Source organism: Salmo trutta, chromosome 38 (genome assembly GCF_901001165.1).
Source record: "Salmo trutta chromosome 38, fSalTru1.1, whole genome shotgun sequence".
NCBI lineage: Eukaryota > Metazoa > Chordata > Actinopteri > Salmoniformes > Salmonidae > Salmo > Salmo trutta.
The window spans coordinates 15109149-15119766 of NC_042994.1; the positions used below are offsets into that span (position 1 = coordinate 15109149).

At 41.3% G+C, this 10618-nt stretch overlaps 1 protein-coding gene across 3 annotated transcripts in view; it reads right to left on the reverse strand.

Moving 5' to 3' along the window:
• The window catches only part of LOC115178806 (inactive rhomboid protein 2), a 39259-nt gene extending 28744 nt beyond the window's left edge, over window positions 1–10515 (reverse strand). For 2 of the 3 annotated variants that reach the window (XM_029740134.1, XM_029740132.1), the window contains exons 1-2: window positions 10344–10515; window positions 757–913 (exon numbers count right to left, since the gene is read on the reverse strand). The gene's annotated coding sequence lies outside the window, so the exon portion shown is untranslated. The remainder of the gene's footprint in view (window positions 1–756; window positions 914–10343) is intronic. The other variant, XM_029740133.1, reaches the window with a different exon arrangement.
• Window positions 10516–10618: the final 103 nt, after the last annotated feature.

A 10618-nucleotide genomic window follows, 5' to 3' on the forward strand; every position in this document is an offset into this window, starting at 1 on the left:
TGACCAAGAAGGAGAGTGATGGTGCTGCATAAGATGACCTGGCCTCCACCCAATTGAGATGGTTTGGGATGAGTTGGACTGCAGAGCGAAGGAAAAGTGCTCAGAAACTACTTCAAGACTGTTGGAAAAGCATTCCTCATTAAGCTGATTGAGAGAATGCCAAGAGTGTGCAAAGCTGTCATCAAGGCAAAAGGGTGGCTACTTCGAAGAATCTCAAATATAATATATATTTTGATTTGTTCAACACTTTTTTGGTTACAACATAATTCAATATGTGTTATTTCATAGTTTTGACTTATAATAATAATAATAATACTACAATGAGTAGGTGTGTCCAAACTTTTGACTGGTACTGTACATGGCTACATGCTTAACATGCTTAAGAGAGCCAGGTTCCAATTAACCTTCCTTTGTGTTCTACGCTAAGACTCTTTAAGACTAGATACCTATGCAGAAGTTTCACTTGTTGCTGTGAAATACATGACAACATCCACTGAAGAATATACTGTAGCTTCAAATGGCATCTTGTGCAGAGCAGTACAGATGCTCAGCTGTACAATACATCCATTGTTCTCCATCACTTCTTCAATGAACACGAACTCTTGACACACAACATATACATTTCAAAGTGCAGGAGAAACAGCTGTTTCAAACAAAGAACGAAAATGAAACCAGTTAAATACTGTATCACCGCATATTTTGTCACTTGACATAATTGTCACACATTTGGAGCTGTGGAACAGCGTTCACACTTACTGCTCGACTCGCCTCCAGAAATGGGTGTTGCCTGACGATCGGTCTCTGTTACCTCTGACCACTCGCAGCAGGACGAAAGAGAAACAGTCCTTCAGATGATTGCCTCATCACCACATCCTTTGACCAGTAACATCTCTACCACCCCGATTACTGCAACCTGAAAGAGCAGTTGAACCGCAAGTCTGAACATAGTAGAGAAGTATCCACCAAGAACTTTGAGAGACTCGAGATCTTGACAAATGTCAGACTTCAATAGATTTCAAAAGGACTTGTGTGAATTGCGCAATATGTCAATAGCGTTCAAGATCTAACTTGCATGTGCATGGATGAACGAGCAAAAACAGTCATCTCTTCATACCAGGGGGCGAATCAATTGAATGGTGTAGGAAAGTAACTGCAGAATGCGTCGATACATCAGTGTAGCAACTGAAATCACCCCTCACTCTTGTCTACCTAAACACAATGTGTGTGGTAATGACATTGCTCAAATGGCTAGTTCTTTCCTTGTGATCAAATAGTTGAAGAACCTTTGTTGAAAAATACAGTAGTGTGGCAGGTTATTTGACCTCAAAGCAATGAGACCCTCTGTCATTTTGAGCAATTGAAAGCTTCCCAGAGAAACCACAGAATTCTTGTGAGAGATTTGTCACAGTATTCTTGGTTAGTGTTCTACTGTAGCTGGACGGGAAATGTGTATTCCATAACTGAAACGGAATCTGCACTTCCCAGAGCATGCATGCAGGTTCAAACTTGCATGGCGGAAGCTTACCACAAGTATCACAGCTCCATCACCCCTACCAAGACCCCTAGCTGCCTTCAGGGGCCGTGAATGTTTTGAATACACAGACACCAAACTCAAAAACAGGGCTACCTTTCAAACTAGATCCAACATAGACAGTGCTGATATTTCCCAGTTACACGGCATGTCATGCTTTTTTGGCTTGTCGTGGGTGCAACCGCATTAGAGAGCAGTACAGCACAAGGAGGAAGCCAGCCAACTAGACAGCCAGCCTCCAGCCTGTGGAATGAGTCTCTGGCTCACTCAGAAGATGAGAGCGATCTGAAGAAGACACAGCGGGATACTACGAGTCTGTGACACACATTCCCCCAATATTCGCAGACATTTAAGTCAGATCCCTTCCTGGATCAGTGCGCATTAATTAGAAAATGGATGAAGCTTTGAACTTCCGATGCTCTGATGTTCAGGAGAATTAAAGTTAACATGTCAAAGTGACACTACCGGAGCGGCCTTGCTTCCTTTCAGGTTGAGGTTAAGGCCCTTTTCCTGTGCGACAGAGCGAAGGATGATGTGTCAGACAGTATAGAAGCTGAATTTGCATAAGTTGGCATTACCATGATGAAGCAGGAAAGAAATCCCAATGAGCCCACAGATACTACTGGGAAGAGGCTTGTCGCTAGGAGAGACTCAAGGCTCTGCTTTCTGGCAGGCATGTTGTAGCACAACAGCTGAGAACTGGAGCTGAAACCTAGGAGGGGCAGGGGGATTGCAAGCATGACTCAATAGAATCCAAGGGGGAGGAAAGACAGAATGGACGACTGTAGGCCTGAATGGTCATTATCCAGTTTCAATCCAACCATTTCATTGGGATGAATGACCTGACGCATGAAAAAAATGTCAAGACCGGGCTGAAATGGCGGGACAATTTTATAAATGTCGACAAACAATTTGTTCGTTCGCTATGGTCTAGGACCTTTGTGTGTCGGTAAAATGTATTATGCTAGCAATGGCTGTGGAAACACCTTCATGCTCAAATATTATAAAATAAATACATGACAAGGTATGGGTGGTATACAGAAGATGGCCCTATTTGGTAAAAGACCAAGTCCATATAATGGCAAGAACAGCTCAAATAAGCAAAGAGAAACAAACAACAGTCCATCATTACTTTAAGACATGTAGGTCAGTCAATCTGGAAAATTTCAAGAACTTAGAAAGTTCCTTCAAGCGCAGTCGCAAAAACCATCAAGCGCTATGATGAAACTGGCTCTCATGAGGACCGCCACAGGAATGAAAGACACAGAGTTACCTCTGTTGCAGAGGATAAGTTCATTAGAATTACCAGCCTCAGAAATTGCAGCCCAAATAAATGCTTCACAGAGTTCAAGTAACAGACACATATCAACATTAACTGTTTAGAGGAGACTGCGTGAATCAGGCCTTCATGGTTGAATTGCTGCAAAGAAACCACTACTAAAGGACACCAATAATAAGAAGAGACTTGCTTGGGCCAAGAAACACGAGCAATGGACATTAGACCGGTGGAAATCTGTCCTTTGGTCTGAAGATTCCAAATTTGAGATTTTTGGTTCCAACCGCCGTGTCTTTGTGAGACGCAGAGTAGGTGAACGGATGCTCTCCACATGTGTGGTTCCCATCGTGAAGCATGGAGGAGGAGGTGTGATGGTGCTTTGCTGGTGACACTGTCAGTGATTAATTTAGAAATCAAGGCACACTTAACCAGCATTGCTACCACAGCATTCTGCAGAAATACGCCATCCCATCTGGTTTGCACTTAGTGGGACTATCATTTGCTTTTCAACAGGACAATGACCCAAAACACACCTCCAGGCTGTATAAGGGTTATTTGACCAAGGAGAGTGATGGAGTACTGCATCAGATGACCTGGCCTCCACAATCCCCCGACCTCAACCCAATTGAGATGGTTTGGGATGAGTTGGAATGAGTGAAGGAAAAGCAGCCAACAAGTGCTCAGTGTATGTGGGAAGTTCTTCAAGACTGTTGGAAAAGCATTCCTCATGAAGCTGGTTTAGAGAGGCTGCTGCCTACATACATAGACTTGAAATCACTGGCCACTCTATACCGCTCTGACAATGCTCATCCATATATTTATATATTCTTAATTACATTCCTTTACTTAGATGTGTGTGTTTTGGGTATATGTTGTGAAATTGTTTGATATTAACGTTTAGATATTACTGCACTGTCGGAGCTAGGAACACAAGCATTTCGCTACACCCGCAATAACATCTGCTAAACACGTGTATGTGACCAATAAAATTTGATTTGAGAATGCCAAGAGTGTGCAAAGCTGTCATCAAGGCAAAGGGTGGCTACTATGAAGAATAACATATATTTTGATTTGTTTAACACTTTTTTGGTTACTACATGATTCCATATGTGTTATTTCATAGTGTTGACGTCTTCACTATTATTCTGCAATGTAATAATAGTAAAAAATGAAGAAAAACCCTTAATAAATAGGTGTTCTAAAACTTTTGACTGGTACTGTACATACATACATACATACATACAGTGGGCTCCAAAATTACTGGCATCCCTGACTGGCAATGCACAAACAATACTTCAAAAAATATAAACAATATAATTATAGAGAAACTCAAAATACCAACATGTGAGAAATACTGTACTTTATTAATGTTTCAATGGAACCAACCAAAATCATACAATTATTTAAAACAAAATAAATTTCACCAAAATCAAGGTTTCATAATTATTGGCACTCCTCATTTAGTACTTAGTGCAACCACCTCTTGCAAGGATAACAGCATGGAGTCTCTTCCTGTAATGGCAACCAGATTGTCAGTCAAAATTGCCTGATACTTGGTGGAATTCATTATGCAATCAATCTTAACCAGTGCCCCTGGGCCTCTGGAATTAAAACAGCCACAAAACATCACTGACCCCCCCTCCATATTTCACCGTGGGTATGAGGTGCCTCTCCTTGTATGCATCTCTGTTTCGACGCCAAACATGCCGATGCTGTATCTGACCAAAACGTTCAATTTTGGTCTCATCTGACCAGAGCACCTTCTTCCAGTCATAATTTAAAATGACGTTTGGCAAACTCCAAGCGCTTGCGTCTGTGTCTTGGGGTCACAGGAAGGGCTTTCTTCTGGCAACCCTTCCAAAGAGCCCGTGGTTGTGGAGGTGGCGTCTGATGGTGCTTTTTGAAATCTGGTGACCCCAAGATGCCACCAAGGCCTGCAATTCTTTCACAGTGATTCTTGGGGATTTTGTTGCTTCTCTCACTATCCTCCTCCCTATCCTGGGGGGCAAAATGCATTTGCGTCCTCTACCCGTGAGGTTTTCAACAGTTCCATATCTTTTGAATTTTTTTTAATAATTGCCCTGACAGTGCTCAGTGGTACAGTGAGGGGAAAAAGTATTTGATCCCCTGCTGATTTTGTACGTTTGCCCACTGACAAAGAAATGATCAGTCTATAATTTTAATGGTAGGTTTATTTGAACAGTGAGAGACAGAATAACAACAATAAAATCCAGAAAAACGCATGTCAAAAATGTTATAAACTGATTTGCATTTTAATGAGGGAAATAAGTATTTGACCCCCTCTCAATCAGAAAGATTTCTGGCTCCCAGGTGTCTTTTATACAGGTAACGAGCTGAGATTAGGAGCACACTCTTAAAGGGAGTGCTCCTAATCTCAGCTTGTTACCTATATAAAAGACACCTGTCCACAGAAGCAATCAATCAATCAGATTCCAAACTCTCCACCATGGCCAAGACCAAAGAGCTCTCCAAGGATGTCAGGGACAAGATTGTAGACCTACACATGGCTGGAATGTGCTACAAGACCATCGCCAAGCAGCTTGGTGAGAAGGTGACAACAGTTGGTGCGATTATTCACAAATGGAAGAAACACAAAAGAACTGTCTCCCTCGGCCTGGGGCTCCATGCAAGATCTCACCTCATGGAGTTGCAATGATCATGAGAACAGTGAGGAATCAGCCCAGAACTACACGGGAGGATCTTGTCAATGATCTCAAGGCAGCTGGGACCATAGTCACCAAGAAAACAATTGGTAACACACTACGCCATGAAGGACTGAAATCCTGCAGCGCCCGCAATGTCCCCCAGCTCAAGAAAGCACATATACATGCCCGTCTGAAGTTTGCCAATGAACATCTGAATGATTCAGAGGACAACTGGGTGAAAGTGTTGTGGTCAGATGAGACCAAAAGGGAGCTCTTTGGCATCAACTCAACTCATCGTGTTTGGAGGAGGAGGAATGCTGCCTATGACCCAAAGAACATCATCCCCACCGTCAAACATGGAGGTGGAAACATTATGCTTTGGGGGTGTTTTTCTGCTAAGAGGACAGGACAACTTCACCGCATCAAAGGGACGATGGACGGGGCAATGTACCATAAAATCTTGGGTGAGAACCTCCTTCCCTCAGCCAGGGCATTGAAAATGGGTCGTGGATGGGTATTCCAGCATGACAATGACCCAAAACACATGGCCAAGGCAACAAAGGAGTGGCTCAAGAAGAAGCACATTAAGGTCCTGGAGTGGCCTAGCCAGTCTCCAGACCTTAATCCCATAGAAAATCTGTGGAGGGAGCTGAAGGTTCGAGTTGCTAAACGTCAGCCTCAAAACCTTAATGACTTGGAGAAGATCTGCAAAGAGGAGTGGGACAAAATCCCTCCTGAGATGTGTGCAAACCTGGTGGCCAACTACAAGAAACATCTGACCTCTAATTGCCAACAAGGGTTTTGCCACCAAGTACTAAGTCATGTTTTGCAGAGGGGTCAAATACTTATTTCCCTCATTAAAATGCAAATCAATTTATAAAATTTTTGACATGCGTTTTTCTGGATTTTTTTGTTGTTATTCTGTCTCTCACTGTTCAAATAAACCTACCATTACAATTATAGACTGATCATTTCTTTGTCAGTGGGCAAACATACAAAATCAGCAGGTGATCAAATACTATTTTCCCCTCACTGTATTTTCAATCATTTGTGGATCTTCTTGTGGCCAGTACCAGATTTATGAAGGTCTACGACAATCTGTCCCTTTTGAACTGCCAGTTCTTTTCTGTTCTTCATGGTGTAAGATGACAAAGGGATATTGCATGTGTGTTACCTCATTTTTATGCCCTAGTGAAACAGGAAGTGATGTAATGGCTCAATATAGTTCCTTAAGACTTAGATAAACTTAAATAAGTGGAATTTAATTTGTGGTTTAATTTTGGTAGATGTTATTTACAATAATCTTTAAGGGTGCCATTAATTGTGAAACCTTGATTTGGAGGACATTCATTTTTAATGAAATCAAATTATTTTGGTTGGTTCCATTGAAACGTTAATAAAGTACAGTATTTCTTACATGTTGGTATTTTGAGTTTCTCTCTATAATTATATTTTTTATATTTGTTTAAGCATTATTTGTACATTGCCAGTCAGGAGTGCCAGTAATGTTGGAGCCCACTGTACATACATACCACACATACAGCGCATTAGGAAAGTATTCAGACTTTTTCCACATTTTGTTACAACATTGTAAAATGGATTAAATAGTGTTTTTCCCTCGTCAATCTACACACAATACCCCATAATGCCAAAGCAAAAACAGGTTTTTAGAATTTATTAAAAATAAGAAACTGAAATATCACATTTACATAAGTATTCAGACCCTTTACTCAGTATTTTGTTGAAGCAACTTTGGCAGTGTACAGCCTTGGGTCTTCTTGGGTATGACGCAAACAGCTTGGCACACCTGTATTTGGGAAGTTTCTCCCATTCTTCTCTGCAGATCCTCTCAAGCTCTGTCAGGTCGGATGGGGAGCGTCGCTGCACAGCTATAGGTCTCTCCAGAGATGTTTGATTGGGTTCAAGTCCGGCCTCTGGCTGGGCCACTCAAGGACTTGTCCCGAAGCCACTCCTGCGTTGTCTTGGTTGTGTGCTTAGGGTCATTGTCCTGTTGGAAGGTGAACCTTCACCCCAGTCTGAGGTCCCGAGCGCTTTGGAGCAGGTTTCCATCAAGGATCTCTCTGTACCTTGCACCGTTCATCTTTCCCTCAATCCTGACTAGTCTCCCAGTCCCTGCCACTGAAAAACATCCCCACAGCATGATGCTGCCACCACCATGCTTCACCATAGGGATGGTGCCAGGTTTCCTCCAAACGTGACGCTTGGCATTCAGACCAAAGAGTTCAATCTTAGTTTCATCAGACCAGAGAATCTTGTTTCTCATGGTCTGAGAGTCTTTAGGTGTCTTTTGTCAAACTCCAAGCATGCTGACATGTGCCTTTTACTGAGGAGTGGCTTCCGTCTGGCCACTCTACCATAAAGGCCTGATTGGTGGAATGCTGCAGAGATGGTTGCCCTTCTGGGAGGTTCTCCCATTTCCACAGAGGAACCCTGGAGCTCTGTCAGAGTGACCATTGGGTTCCTGGTCACCTCCCTGACCAAGGCCCTTCTCCCCTGATTGCTCAGTTTGGCCGGCCGGCCAGCTCTAGGAAGAGTCTTGGTGGTTCCAAACTTCTTCCATTTAAGAATGATGGAGGCCAATGTGTTTTTGGGGACCTTCAATGCTGCAGAAATGAAATGTGTTGGTACTCTTTCCCAGATCTGTGCCTCAACACAATCCTGTCTTGGAGCTCTACGGACAATTCCTTCAACCTCATGGCTTGGTTTTTTCTCTGACATACAATGTCAACTGTGGGACCTTAGATAAACAGGTGTGTGCCTTTCCAAATCATGTCCAATCAATTGAATTCACCACAGGTGGACTCCAATCAAGTTGTTTAAACATCTCCAGGATAATCAATGGAAACAGGATACACCTGATCTCAATTTCAAGTCTCATAGCAAAGGGTCTGAATACTTATGTAAATAAGGTATTTGTTATTGTATTTTTAATACATTTGCAAAATGTTCTAAAAACCTGTTTTCGCTTTGTCATTATGGGGTATTGTGTGTAGATTGACGAGGAAAATGTTTTATTTCATCCATTTCAGAATAAGGCTGTAACGTAACAAAATGTAGAAAAAGTCAAAGGGTCTGAATACTTTTTTTGAATGCACTTTATTTAAATAACCATCATATGGAAGTAAACGGGAAAGCATGCAGTTTATTAGGCTACAGATTAAATACTGTAAATTACTGAACACAGGGTGGTGAAAGTGCACGGTGATGAGCTTGATACTCCTTTTCAATAAATATCAACGGTCTTATTTTAATGACAAGATGATCGATGCTTGGCTGCCGTTTAACAGATAAAAAATTATCTTGCTCTTATCCATAATAATCTCATCATGTAGGTAGCCTACCTGCACTGTATGTGCAAGCTGTTGGTTAGAGCACACAAGCCAAGACCAGGGTGGGCACATTTGCAATATAACGCAACAGTTTGTGACAAAACCGTCAGTGGAGTTGAATATGCGATGGTCATTTTATTTCGGAACATGGGAATTTGACAGCAAAAGTCACATTTTTATCCTCAATTAAGTCTGTTTGATGGAAACATCTCTGAAGGGAAAATAAACATATTTTTTATGCAGCTTTTAGAATATTTGCATGAAAATCTGTTGACAATTGGATGAAAACCTAGCTATTGTATCACTTCTAAATGTTTGCAAAATCTGGAAAACCAACCTTGTTTCTGATTCCCAGTCCAGTCAACCATGACCATTTGACTTTTTCCGTTTTCCTACTGTGTCAACCTGCAACCTAGGCATTTACATAGGTTCCACTTCGCTCTACTGTACCTTGTTAACTTGACAGCAGGTGCACATGTGGTGTAACAGAACTTACAGATAAAGACTACTGATGCAGATGTTGTGGGTCAGTGGTTGCTTATCAACATTCTATTATTAGCTCCCTCTGAGATGCACTACAGTATGCATAATTCAAAGGAAGAGATCTGTAAGACTCCATTGTTTGAAACATGAATGAATAAAAGAGCACTAATGATACAGACATTTCAAAGAAAGCCTGCCTTACTCGGGAATGGATTGTATATTGTAGGCCTATCTTGAACTACTCATCTGCAGATTTCTACCAGTTTCTCAGCCCTGCAACAATGGTTGTTATAAACTAATGGTATACCAATCATTTCAGACTGGATTAAAATGATATTTTAGCCTTTACATAAAGATATAATACTCATATCACACATGACTTTCTCACTATTTAACCCTATAAAGAAATGTTAACTGATGCACATTAATCTTCCAGTTTACAGTCAGTGACTGTGGCAAACATCTATCAGAACATTCTCGCGTATTCATATCATAACTTTGGCAACAAGATAAGCAAATGATGTAGCAACTGTTTAACAATGTTAACCTGCATACTTAGTGAGAGCCTGCATAATTCAGCAAAAAAACGATACTGTATCCCGTCTTGTCAACAAACCAAACCCTCCCACATCTTCTGGAAAAATGGGAGACCAATGGGAATTCTAACGTGAGAACAGTTTGCGTTTGACGGAAGTTGAACGAAGGTTTGTGTGAAGATAGAATTGACACATTTTACTAAAGTTAATCATTTTTATCCCGGGCAGCGCAACATACGTTTTCACGTTTTAACTGCGCGCGTGCATTAATGTCGTTCGCGGTCCTTTTGAGAATTCCAATTCCAATGTTGAAATAGTTCAAATGACTTTATAATTCATTTTATTAATGTGACTTCCTCACGCCTACACTTTTCCTATTGTTTCGCTATCTGAAACTCCGATAAGAGGACTGGTAAAAACCACACATTGTGCCCACTTTCGATCATAAACACATTTTGAAAAAAAATATTCAATGTTGGATGAGAAAAATAGGCTACTCACCTTTAAGGAAAAATATATACGTTGCTTTCATCAATGTTGCTCAGAATAAGATACAAGTTATGTTCCTCAAATTCATACAATGTTGCACCAACGTGTTACTTTCCTTCTCTCCAAATATCCTGATTTCGGCGAAGGTGGGCGGAGACTAGACAGGCCTAACCTATCTGATAACTGACAGACACACATATAAGTCAAGAATGGTTTAGTAATAATATTAACATAGTCCAGTTATGTCCGCAGCTCATGGACTGTAATAGTTTTATATATTTTGGTAA